Source organism: Hylobates moloch, unplaced genomic scaffold, assembly GCF_009828535.3.
Source record: "Hylobates moloch isolate HMO894 unplaced genomic scaffold, HMol_V3 SCAFFOLD_24, whole genome shotgun sequence".
In the NCBI taxonomy this organism is placed as follows: Eukaryota; Metazoa; Chordata; class Mammalia; order Primates; family Hylobatidae; genus Hylobates; species Hylobates moloch.
In genome coordinates this window covers 25,829,128-25,842,594 of record NW_026652299.1, presented here as the reverse complement: position 1 = coordinate 25,842,594, position 13,467 = coordinate 25,829,128, and the positions used below count along the sequence as shown (strand labels likewise).

The 13,467-nt window shown below is 49.7% G+C and overlaps 1 protein-coding gene across 3 annotated transcripts in view; it reads right to left on the bottom strand.

Moving 5' to 3' along the window:
- RALB (RAS like proto-oncogene B) overlaps positions 1-6,730 on the bottom strand; it is a 40,760-nt gene extending 34,030 nt beyond the window's left edge. For 2 of the 3 annotated variants that reach the window (XM_032145725.2, XM_032145726.2), the window contains exon 1: positions 6,577-6,730. The gene's annotated coding sequence lies outside the window, so the exon portion shown is untranslated. The remainder of the gene's footprint in view (positions 1-6,576) is intronic. The other variant, XM_032145724.2, reaches the window with a different exon arrangement.
- Positions 6,731-13,467: the final 6,737 nt, after the last annotated feature.

The following is a 13,467-nucleotide window of genomic DNA, read 5'->3' as shown; positions in this document are numbered from 1 at the left end:
AAGATTCGGCACCACTAACCTAGTCTCTAATCATGCTCCTGACCCACAGACCCCACACTGGGTAGCAAAAGCCTTTGTTTCCTTCCTTCACTATTTACGGAAACCATTCCAATCCAACTTCCTCCCAACATAAGCTCACAGAAATTTGTGAGATCAAGATCACCCACAAACTCCACGTAGCTAGCTCCAGTAAAAACTCTTCTTTCTGCCTTCCCATGCCCTCCTCCTCTTTAAAATGGGCAGGTAGAAAGAGTGATAAAACACTGCCTGGAAAGGGAAGGCCCGCAGCAGGCCAGTATAGGGCCCCTCCCAGCATCCCCCCCGCCCCAGGCCATCTCTCCTGGCTTCCACAGCCCACATTCTCCTACAGGCTGAGCGCTTCCCGGGTGGCTCTCTGGGCCCTTTCTCGGCGCCACTTGCCAGGCATTCCTCCTCCCCCTCTAGATGTCAGCACTTCTCAGAGCTCAGTCTTGCTCCCTCCTCATCTGCACTCTCTTCCCAGGTGACAGCACACAGCCCAGTGGCTGTACAGACAACTTACGAACCTGAGGAAGCAGCCCTGACCGCTCTCCTGGCCCCAGGCTCACAGCCTTGCTGCTGCCCCTGCCCACTGGGCTGCCACAAGATTCTCAACTTATTCCCAAAATAGAACTCTTGATGCTTCCCCCTTAAAATCTGCTCCTTCACTATCCCCCATTTATTAGCTACTGAAGTCACTACTAGTATCCATATCATTACCAAAGCCAGGGACTTGGCAGTCATTTTTGACTCCCACTGTCTCTCCCCAGCTCAATTCATGATCATTTCTAGCAATTCCATTTCCAATATACATTTCAAATCCATGCACTTCTTCCATCTTCTCTGCCACCATTCATTCAACAGCCCCAGCTTCCTAAGTGACCCCTCACTGCCACTCCAGCCCCTCTTCAATCTGTTCTCCACACAGCCCTTCCAATGGGGCTTCTAACACTGCACATGAAACTGTGCTTAACGCTCCTTAAAGGCTAACCACGAGCAGCAGCTAAACCCTCCACTGGCCATGGCCTCTGTGGCCTTTTCCTTGCCTTCTTCCAGCCCTGTGAATGTGCCAAGCGCTTTCCTACCTAGGACTCCTCCACGGCCCCCCACCCCCATGCACGTGTGCCTGCACACACACACACACACACTGCATTCAGGAAGGCCTGAAGCAAGAGGAAGCAAAGTCCAGTCAAGAAACTCGAGAAAGACCTTCACAGCTATCTGCAGCAGAGAGAAAGAGGCGGAGCCCAAGTACAAGATGCCACTGAGGAAGTAAGGAAGGGCGGGATCATTGAAGACCCCAGTGTAGGCCAAGTTGAGGGATTTGGGACATTTGACTGAAAGCACTGGAAAGCCATTGAAGTGCTTCAAGTAAATGGGTAACATAATTAGGCTTGAATGTTGAAAAGGTAATTCTGGCTACAGAGTAGAAAAACAGAGGGGTCAAGAGCAGATGTGGGTATGCACCAGGCCACGCCGGCAACACGATGGGGACTAAGGAGACAACAATGCACATGAGGAAAGTGACTAAATTTTAGACCTACTTAGGATGTTAAAAAATGGCAGTGTTTACTACGTGAACAGATATAATTTGAGATTTTTAAAAGGCTTGCCAGGCAAGTATTACTAGAGGTATCACATTGGCTAAAATTCATTCCTAACAATAGGATCAGCTATCAGCAGTAAAGGACTGGCCACCAATCCTTCCTGTGGGAGGAAGGAGGGGGATTACAAGGAAAGTAGAATGAAAGAAAAGAAAGATACTAGCTCATAAATTAGGGCAGAGGATGGGCAAGGGGCCAAAAATAGGAAGCAGAGGAAGTGCAAATAGTGCTGACTTTTCAACTCTGCCTAACAGTGACTCTAACAACCTTCAACTGGATTGGGAAGAACAAAAGCTATTCTCAGAAAAGCCTGTCTTCTGAGGTTGCAATTTAACATGATTAATGAAATATTTTGTTATAAATATGCACTACTCAAAGGATATTCGTTATAAAAAAAATTAGGATCATAGAATTTTTAGAGATGGAAGGGACTTAGAGGTCATTTAGCCAGGCTCAGGCTCAGGATTCAGAAACTCTTCTCTCCACCAATAGGCACTTCAGGAAGATTTCATCTGGAGCTAAAAGAATAGCGCCCTTCTATCCAGGTGAATAATTAAAATGTATGAGGGTCTCAAAAGTGAACTGAAGAATTGCTAGGCAAACAAGCAGTATCCAAAGCTTTAAAATAATGGGGAGGAGTAAGAGGGTTTAGGTTCCCCAAAATTTTTCAGCTACGTTGCCAATGAGTTTTATTTTTAAGAACACACAGATAATGAATGACTAATTTTAAGCCATTCATCAAAGGAGATCACTTTGGCAATATTTTTTTTACCAACTTGTTTTGGGGTTAAAGAAAAAAATTCAGATGTTCCTTTTGGTTTAGGGACCAGCAAGATCTGAATTTCTAATTTCCAAAGCTACTGCATACTTGGCTAATTCCAGCATCTAACAAAGAACCAGAAGAAAGAACATAAAAGTTTCACATATAGTATTAAAGCTTCTACAATAGTAAAGACCTCAGCTGTGTTTCCATCTCCTACAGTATACTTCAGTAAACATCTGAAAGAAAGATTTTCTCAATGATGTCTGGACTAAACCTTAAAAAAGTTGAGGTGGCTAGCCTCCAAGAATACCGATGTGTCCTGACCTCCCCTCTTGTAGTCCTTTCCCATATTGTACCAGGCCTGGTCTGAATGCTGGTAGAAAGGATGGTATGCCATCTCCAAGATTAGACACGGGATTAGTCTGTTCTCATGCTGCTGTGAAGAAATATCCGAGACTGGGTAATTTATAAGGGAAAGGGGTTTAATTGACTCACAGTTTCGCAGGGCTGGGGAGGCCTCAGGAAACTTACAATCATGGCAGAAGGCACCACTTCACGGGGCAGCAGGAGAGAGAATGGGTGCCAGCAGGGGAAATGCCAGACGCTTGTAAAACCATCAGATCATGTGAGAACTCACTATCAGGAGAACAGTATGGGGGAAACTGCCCCCATGATTCAATTACCTCCCACCGAGTCCCTCCCACAATGTGTGGGGATTATGGGGATTACAATTCAAGGTGAGATTTGGGTGGAGACACAGCCAAACCATATCAGACACCAATATACTGCTGCTTCCATCTTGATCATTATCATATTCATTCTCTCCCTCTCTCCCCACCCCTCTCAGATCACTTGCTCTGGGGAGAAAAGCCATGTTGTGAAAAGCCCTGTGGAGAGGCCCACATGGTGTAGAACTGAGGCCTCCAGCCAACAGCCATGTGAGTGTGCCATTTTGGAAACAGATCCTCTGGTCCCAGTCGAGCTTCAGATGACTGCAACCTCAGGAGAGACCATGTGACAGAAGCACCCAGCCAAGCTGTCCCCAGATTCCAGAGCTTCAGAAACTGTGTGAGATCATAAATGTCTGTTGTTTTAAGCTGCTAAGTTTGGGGAAATTTGTTATGCAGCAACAGAAAACTCATTCAAAAGGTGGGCAAACTTTACAGGCAGCCAGGCACGCAGGACCAAACTACTATATTTCCTTCAACTCATGCCGTATACTCAGTAAAATCACATAGCTTGGAACAATGCTATATATAAAATGCCCACAAACCACTGACCAAAGCAACAATGAAAACAATATATTGGCAATTATCAATTAATGGCACCTTTTTCTGCATTTAGATTTCAACTAAAAAACAACTAGCCACCACCACCACCAACAACAAAAACAAAAACAGCCAGGAGAACACTAAGGAAAATTATAAGCAGCTACTTTTTTTAAAGTGACAAACTTGAAATTGAGACCTGGTTAGAATTTTGCAATTGCTGTAGTAAGCACATATACCTTCCCTCTTTGACACTCATTTCCACATCCTTTTCATGTTTCTTTCCACTGTCACCTATCCAAGGCTCATTAACCCTCTTGCCTACTGGCCTCTCTGCTTTTTGGAATATCTAAGAATATGTGTACACATACAACAATATTTATATTCCTAGTTACCAAAAGAACTGAGGAGCTAAAGGAGACAGCCCATGGTCAAATCTCCAAGGCCACATATTTAACTGGTATGGCGTGAATCAGTGGTCTGTGCCAAGCAGATAGCTGATGCTCAGTAACTGTTAGTTTCTCTCCTTCTCCTTAACTACTCCGTCATGTGATGAAGGAAGAGTTCCTTTTCCTCTGTGCCCGGCTCTCTTTGCGACTAACATTCAGAACAACATGCATTCATTTAAAAAAAAACAAAACGAAAAAAAAACCAAGCGTCTTGCATGTCTAGAGCAGGGGCTGTTTAGCAGTAACTGGAGCCAAGGAAAAGTGGGACTCCTGTATACCATCTGGAGACAAGTTACACTGGAAAACTACAGCGTTCACCTAGATCTCTTCGCACTCTAGTCTTACATTGTCTCCAAATTTAGCTTTCAAGAAAGGTCTCTAATGATGTTTCTAACTTCCATAAATTACATGAGGGGGGTAAGAATTTAGCAACTAAATGCAAAGAGACATAGTAGGATTACGTGATTTGGAACAAAGGATTATCCCTGCCAGACGGGGTGGCTCACACCTGTGATCCCCAGCACTTTGGGAGGCCAAGGTGGGACGATGGCTTGAGCCCAGGAGTTCGAGGCCAGCCTAGTCAACATGGTGAAACCCCATCTCGACAAAAAATACAAAAATTAGCTTGGCATGGTGGCGCAAGCCTGTAGTCCCAGCTACTCGGGAGGCTGAGGTGGGAGAATCACCTGAGCCTGGGAGGTCGGGGCTGCAGTGAGCGGTGATCACACCACTCCACTCCAGCCTGGGAAATAGCGCAAGACCCTGCCCCAAAAACAAACAAAAAAAGGATCACCTCAATTCTCAGGCTTAAAATTTTTCATGGAATCTCAAGCCATCTTCAGTCAAGGCAAGAATTTAGAACTTTTCTACTCTCCTACCAAAATCTCTTTATATGCCGTGAAAGACTCTAAATCCTGTTTCTCTATCCTTATGGTCTAGGTCCCAAGTTCCCAAAAGATATCTAATAACTTACACTACTTTCCACACACAATCCTGGGAAAATGTTCTACTCCTCGGGCAGGGGAAATCTGGCTGAGATCTCCGATAAGAGTGCTGTTTCCAATGGGAAGCAATGTGAATGGGCAAGGAAGGAAAGCCCCAGATGTGGTCAGAATAAAGCAGACCGGCTGACAACTAAAGCCACGTACAAAGGATATGTCTCCCTGGCCTTCTTCTCCCCCGCTCCTGTTTCGTTTAATCCTAACAATTGGGATAACTATCATCACCCTGCTACAGTTGTTGACTCTGGAGCTCAGAGGGGGAAAGACCGTGCTCCACATCATAACACCGGTGAACTCTCAGAACCCACATCAAACCTAGGTCTTCAAACTCACCCCTCCTGTTTTTCCCAATATGCAGTGCTACCTTTCATGGTTGCTCCATTTCTGGGAACTTCGATACTGTGCTTCTATTGCTCCAGGTTTAAGGAGCATTCTGAGCCTTGACCGGTTCTGAGCTTTGACATCCAACAATCTTATGGCTCTGCTTGGAACATCAGTCACTGACACCTCTAAAAGATTCAATATCCCCTCTGATACTCCATGCCCACCATCCATCCCCAAAACTTCATAAGAAATGAGGTTAAGAAACCAGGACACAGCAGAAAGTGCACTGTTCTACAAGGGCTGAAGACCACCCACAGGGTAACCCAGATGAGCAATCAGCCAAGTCTCTTCCACGGCCAATTCACTCAGTCCGCCAGGCACAAGCACTTCTCTCCCGAACACTCAGCTGATAAGAACACCAAAGTTCCAACGCTTCTCGTTGGAAATGAGCACAGAGAGGACACTGCTCACACAAGCAGTGTGGACGCAGCAAGCTCCGCGCCCCGCAACCCTGCACCGAGCACGGTTAACCTCACACCCCCACAGGCGGCGAGAACCGGGGCGGCGATGCCCAGTCCAGGCGCTTCCCCTTAGAAGCCCCTTCACCGCTGGCCCCTATCAGAAAGGAAAGAGGAGGAGGCTGGGGGAGAAACAACTTTATGCTCATCTGCAAGACATGACCAAAACAAAACCAAAAAACCCTGTAGGAACACCGCCCAGTTCACGGCGCGCGCAAGTTCCGAGGGCAGTAAGTTTTTGCAACACTTCCCAGCCCTGACCCTGCCCAAGCCGCGGCCGGAGGACTGAGGAAGTGGACGGTCCTGGGCGGGAGGCCCGCGGCAGGAAGTGGAAGCAGAGCCATCTGCGGGACAGGGAAGGAACCGCGGCGACAAGAGAGAGGCGGAGGCCGCCCCCACTTCCTCAGCCCCAGGCAGCCCAGGAGGCCGAGACTCCCCCAGGGAGTCCCCCGGAGCGGAGCGGGGCCGCTGCCGGGGCGTCGCCCTCCGTCGGCCTCGCGACGCGACGTGTCCTGCCGCCGCCCGGCCACAGCCCGGCACCGAGGGAGCAAGAGGCTGCGGGCGCGCGACGTACCCCACTCCCTAGCCCGCGCCCCATCCCGTCGGGGGCCCGCGGGCGCCGCGCCCTTACCAGGGACCAGTCCCGCCGCCTCCGCCGTCCGCACCCGGCCCGCCGCTCTTAAACGCGCCCCGCCCCCTCCCGGGGCCGGACCCCAGCCGTCCTCTGGCGATTTGTCATTGAGCAGCCGGGCTCGCTTTCCCACCCCCCGAGCGCGCCCCCGGCGTCGCCTAGGCAACCCCTCCTCTCGAGAGCGCGCCCTAGCTTCCGTTCTTCCCCTCTCCTCGGAAGCCACGCCCATCGAGGGGCTGTCAGCCAATCCGAGGCGTATTTTCCAAGCAGAGGGCGGCCGGGGAGGAGCTTTCACCAATGAGAAGCTTCCCCAGGCAGGGGGGGGGCGGGCCCGGCGCGCCTGCCCCGCCCCCCACTGTTTCCTTCTTTGCCCCCCGAACACGCAGCTGGTGACCCTGCGGCAGTGGAGGAGCTGCTCGCCTGTTCTGAGGGCGGGTGCAGGCGCGCAAGGTGGGGCGCCAGCTGTAGGATTCAGGCCAGGGCCAGGACGAAGTAATGGAAAGCAAAAGCGAAGGACAGACCTGATCATACAGAAACAGAAGAAAATTACGAGGTGGCGAAGAGTGCTTGAGCGCGGCGATGGGGACGCCGCCAGGGGGTCCTGGGGCGGGACTCCACCTGCCGCCACCACTCGCTTCGCTGATGACATCCCATTAGCAGTAATGGAGTTAATGAGTGCATCGCGGTGACTGGACACAGGCCGCCTACAAGGGCCAGAATCCCACCCCAGCCATAGCCTCGAGGCAGGAAGTGCAGTGGGCAAGCTCCCGGCCAACAGGTTTTCTCCTGCCAAAGCCCAGGAACGTGTGATTTTGTATCTAATACAGCTTCATCTCGGTGGATTTTTCCCCCCTAACCACCTCCGCCTCCACAGGTTTTGTGACCGTGCTGACCCCTACGCAGACCTCACGAGAGTCACAAGGCATCGCAACAGTTTAAATGTCCGCCTCTCTTTATCTTTAAGGAAGGGAACTACCTCTTATGCAATGTGATATCCATGGCTGCTAGCACAGTCTAATTAATTCATTGTTGATCATTATAAGTTAGGATGCATGTGTACTATATTGGAGGCTTTGGGCCATGATTAGATTGCTATGTACCTACCAGATCCAGTCCCTCCATCAGCATCTATATCAAAAAGCACAGAAGCTTTACCTTAGTCTTAAGTGACCAACTTAACAAAAAAGGTGCAATCAGAAGAATATCCTAGTGTTAGCCTACTATTTTAAGTATTCTGTTTTTACCATTCTCATTCACATTTAAAACTTTTATTGAGTGCTAATTGTATGACAGATACTTTGCTAGGTACAGTAAGGAGATGCAGTAGGAGGCTTCTCAAAGAGGAAGCTCCCTAGTATTTATAACCTAGAAGAGGAATCAGACCCAAACCTTTTCTTACCGAGTAACAATTAAGTGCACAGGTTTGGAGTCTCGAAGCATAGGATTAAAGGAGGGCTCTACCTTATGACCAGCAGTTACTTCATTAGGAAACTACTTCTGTGGGCTTTAGTTTCGCCAGCTGCCCAACAGCAGCACCTCCATGCTATAGGTATGAAGAGGTACATGAAAGTCCACGTAGAGCTGTCAGTACAGTGCTAGGAACTTGTTGAGTGCCTCAGGAATGTGAGCCTACATAGTGATTGCCACCAGAGGCCACGATGTACAGTCAAGTGCGTGATCACCAACCTGGCACAGCCTTATCTCCCAAAGCCCATCTGTATCAAGTGTGACCGCGTGCATCCTGGTGGAAAGGGCCTGCTTTGGTGGTACCCTTTGTCAAATGCAAGTATAGAGAAGAGAGCAGCTGCAGCAGCCTACCCAAGTGAAAAGGGTATGGTAGTTGAAGGAACAAGATCAGAAATCAGGCCACAGGCCAGGATTCTCCTGTTCCCACCTGCCCCCCATCCCCTAGGACCCACAGCAGATGCAGGAGGTTTCCCCACCTTTTCTGGGGTGCTGAAGTGCCATTCCTTTGCACTGGTAACAGGATGCAAAGGAATGCTTTCTGAGAAATGCTGCATTCATTCTCTGCCTGCCTAGAACTCGGAGGGGTCCTACTGGGACTCCTCCAGCAAGATCATCTGTTCAGATCCTGGACATGCCAGATCCTGAGCTGTGTAGTATATTCAGAGAGGAGTGGCAGGACCCTTTTGGCGGGGCTGTCTCACACAGGACACCAATAGGGGAAACGTGTCCCAACAGGAGAAGGGCACCAAGAGACCACCAGCCTCGGCTGCCTCTAAGGTGGCTCATTCCAGGTCTTAGGGGACTTCTTGTCTGCTGAGTTTCCCTACCAGAACTCTGACTCCCGGCAGAGTCAGGGGCTTGAGCAGCAGGAATACAAGATCCCCAGCAGGACTCCTTAAGGATGCTATAAACGACTGCAGCCATGGAAAGAGCATTCTAGACACTCCATCCTTCTAAAGTATTTATTGATTACTGTGGGAGTCTTTAGTGCTGTCTGACAAATATTTCTACTCCTCTCTTCTGAGCACTGGGGACTTCCTAGCCCTGTAGTTGGGTGGAGCCATGTGACTAGCTCTAACCGATCACTTGTGAGCAGAAATGACACATAATCATTTCTAGGCTGGAGAAATTAATTGCCAATATAAGACCCTCCAGAGCTCTCTTGTCCTTGGTATGGCTACTGAGAATGTTAGGAAATGTGACTGCTCCATCAGCCAGGGTTTCTACAATGAGCACAGGCCCCCTACCAACCTGTGATGGACATTTAGAATGACTGAGAAATAAGCCCTTATGGTTTGAGGACACTACGATGTGGGAGTTGTTTGTTACTGCACATAGCTTAGCCTGCTCCGACTGATGCAAGGTGAACAACTCACACAAAAGGACAGAGAAGAGGCCAGTAAACAGACAAGCACCCCGATAATTACAAATTATGTAATTACAAATTATTTTAGACTGGGTGGTCAAAAAAGTTCTCTCTTGGGAAGTGACATTTAAGCCAGGACCTCAAGGATGAGAAAAATCAATCTTAGCAAAAGTTGGGGGTGGGAGGAAGGACAGGAGAGTATTTCAGGCAGAGGCATAAGCCTGTGCAAAGTCCTGAGGCAGAAGAAAGCTTGGTAGTGCTGAGAATGGCCAGGAGGCCTGGAATGGTGAGCAGGGGAAAGTGAGTCACATAGGGCTGGAAGGGGAGGCAAGAGCCAGGTGATGCAGGGGCTTCTCTGTTATATGGAAGAGTTTGAAATTTACTCCTAGTGCGGTAGAAACTGCTGAAGAGGTTTGATATGGTTTGGATATCAACCCCTCCAAATCTCATGTTGAAATTTAATCCCCACTGTTGGAGGCGGGGCCTGGTGGGGGGCTGTTTTGATCATGGAGACAGATCCCTCATGAATGGCTTAGTTCTGGCCCCTTGGCAATGAGTGAGTTCTTGCTCTGCGTTCACACGAGGTCTGGTTGTTTAAGAGTGCGTGGCATCTCCCGCCTATTCTTATCCCTGCTCTCAGTATGTGATGCACCTGCTCCCACTATGCCTTCTGCCATGACTGGAAGCTTCCTAAAGCCTCCCCAGGAGCAGATGCCAGTGCTATGCCTCCTGTACAGCCTGTAGAAACATGAGCTAATTAATAATTAAGCCTTTTTTCTTTATCAATTACCCAGTCTCAGGTATTTCTTTATAGCAACACAAAATGGACTAACACGGACGGGCGCGGTGGCTCATGCCTGTAATTCCAGCACTTTGGGAGGCCAAGGTGGGTGGATCATGAGGTCAGGAGTTCGAGACCAGCCTGGCCAACATGGTGAAACCCCATCTCTACTAAAAATACAAAAAAGTTAGCCAGGCGTGGTGGCAGATGCCTGTAATCCCAGCTACTCGGGAGGCTGAGACAGAGAATTGCTTGAACCCAGGAGGCAGAAGTTGCAGCGAGCCAAGATCATGCCACTGCACTCCAGCCTGGGCAACAGAGCAAGACTCCGTCTAAAAAAAAAAAAAATACTAACATAAGGTTCAAACCAGGAGGCTGACATGCTTTGATTTTGGTTTTAAAAAGATTACTCTGGGTCAGGTGTGGTAACTCATGCCTATAATCCCAGCACTTTGAGGGGCCAAGGAGGGTGAATCTCCTGAGGTCAGGAGTTCAAGAACAGCCTGGGCAACATGGAGAGACCCCATTTCTGTAAAAAATAAAAAAATTAGCCAGTGGTGCACACCTGTGGTGCCAGCTACCAGGGAGGCTGAGGTAGGAGGTTGAGTGAGTCCAGGAGGCAGAGGCTGAGCCCAGGAGGCAGAGGTTGCAATGAGCTGAGATCGTGCCACTGCACCCTAGCCTGACGACACAGCAAGAAGCTGACAGAAAAAAGAAAAAAAATTACTCTGACCGTGGTGGGGAGATTGGGCTGTGAGGGGTGGATGTGGAACCGAGGTTAGGATGCTGTTCCGGGGGTCCACGCACATCGGGGTCCAGAGGGCTAGAGAGGGTAATCAGCAATCAGATCAGAGATTTGGAGAGATTGCAGGAGGAAGGGAGCAAGAGAGCTGAAGAGAGCTGAAGACCAAACAGAACAGTCTTCCTGCCATACCCCAGAGGAACCAGAGGCAAGGTTTGAAGTTTAGATCCCTAGAGGTGCTTTGACACCAGGGACATGGGTACTCAAAAGCCAGGAAGGAAATGGGGGAGGGTATGGATTTCCCAGAACATCAGCCAGCGGTGGAGACTTGCTTCCATGAGCTGGCAGGAGTGTATACATAGACGGTATTATTAGAAAGAGGCCCAGCAAGCTTCTGTGGGCATCCCTGTGGGCATTTGATCTTTGGTGACCGCATCAATTAGAAAAGAAAAAAGGCTGCCAATTTACAGATGGGGGAACAGCCATTCTCACCTGCTGATGATTCTGGATAGACGCTATTCCAAGCAGCCATAGCAAGAGGAGCTTGCCCTCGGCCCTTCTCTCAGCTTTCCCCTCTGCGTTTCGCCACCCCTCAGTGCCCAGATGTTCTCGCCTCACTTCCTGCTGTCTGGTCCTGTTCTCAGGCACGGGTTGCACAAGCTCATTCACATGCAGGAATAAATGGCTAGTTACAGCTCCATTCCCCCTCCATCCTGGGCACTTGATGAAAACCTGAAGTTCTAGGCTGTGGGAGGTCTTTAGAGGAGGACCTAAGATCTTTAATTCACATCACTAGGATGGAGGGATCTACCCTTCACCCAGAAAAAAGCTCAGACTCCTGAGTTCTCACGCAAAGCACCAGGTGAGGGCAATGCGTCGTGGGAACCCTCATGGAAAGCCTGAGCAGTAGCCCTGAGCCTTCCTTTCCTTGCAGCCTTTTGCTGGCACCTACCAAAAAAGCTCTTGCCCTTTACTGATTCCCAAACATATTCAAACACTTGACCCTGTTTCTCAGTTTAGTCATTGCCACTATAACAGACTTACGAGGGACTTTAAAAACCACTTTTCCCTAAGCGTGGTATTGAGGGCTTCTCTTTCCCCATCACCATTTCTGAAGGTGGTCCCTACAGCCCAGCCAGCCAGCAGGCACTCACCAGATGTTCCTGGGAATTGCTCTCAGAAAGTCAGAGGCCCAAGTCATTCGCTAAAGGAGAAGCTTTCATCCTCCAACAGGAACAAAGCTACTTGGGAAACACATTAGGAAAAAAACTCATGCATTTGAATTTCAATTTTAAATTATTTAATTAGCTGGACTTATCTTTCTGCTGTCATAGTTTACAAAGAGTTATCTCCCAGAAGTGAAGTCAAGTCTGTCTTGTAACTGAGACATACGCCTTCCTCACTATTGCTCATCCCCACTGCATGTCCTCCCGTGTCCTCCCCCTTCCCTCTTCCCGCAGATGCATGCTCTGTGCTTCCCACAACCTGCACAGGAACAACCGCTGCAGATCTGGTACCGACCTCCAGATAACCAGATAAAAGCCGCCATGGGGTGACAGCTGCGAAGTACTCCATTGCAAGATAAAATGAGATTCAAGCGTCTAGATTCTGCGCTGAGCTCTTTCCAAAGTGAAATATGATTTGCAGCCTACCAGGAAGCCAACCTCATCCAAGAGCATGCCAGGACCCTTCTCGGCCCCTCCCTCCCTCCCCAGCTAAGCTGTCCTCTTGACAGCACCACAAGAGCTTCCCTGGATGCTGCCTCAACACTGACACCGGATGCAGCAGGGACTGCACTCAGCCACAGGCTCTCCCTCACACTCCCCGTGACCTCTGCTGCCCTTTAAACGTCAGAGCACCTGAGGGTCCAGTCACAGACACCTGCCCTTCCCTGGGAACCACAGCCACACCTGCAGCCCACCTATCCTACATGCTGACCACACCCAGGCGGATCCAGGTCCTCGGCCCAGGGGTGTTCCTGATCTGCAGATGCACATGACGCTAGCAGCCAGCCAGCTCTGGATGGCTGGACAGACAGACAAAGAGGACACGAAGACCTGAGTTAGGAAGGGGGAGGAGGAAGAAAAGAATGTTGGTGGTGGGCTTAGCACTGTTAAGACATTCGGCTGTGCTCTCCCGGCCCCTCACAGCAATCCTCACTTCATAGAGGAGACCCCAGGTCTCGGAGAGTCAACAGGTCAGAGGCCTCAGGGCTCTTTAGTCACTGCTTACTGCTGGAGGCTGATTCTAGGATGGGGGGGTGGGGGGTGCGCTTGGATGCCCATCTGTCTCCCAAGCCCATCCCCCTTCCTCCTCCAGCCCTTAGGAGGGGCAGTGCAATAGGCCACCCAAGGACTGGGACTGGCCCCTCAGCAAAGCCCCATGCAGCCTCTGTCACTCTGTCCCACCCACAAATGCCAAACCCCGCCCTGGTGAATTTTTATGAGCAGCATTTTTAAATTGTGGATTTTTTTTATAGACAGCCCCATTCCTTCCCTGCATCTGCTCGAGAGCAGGGCAAGGCCAAAGGGTCAG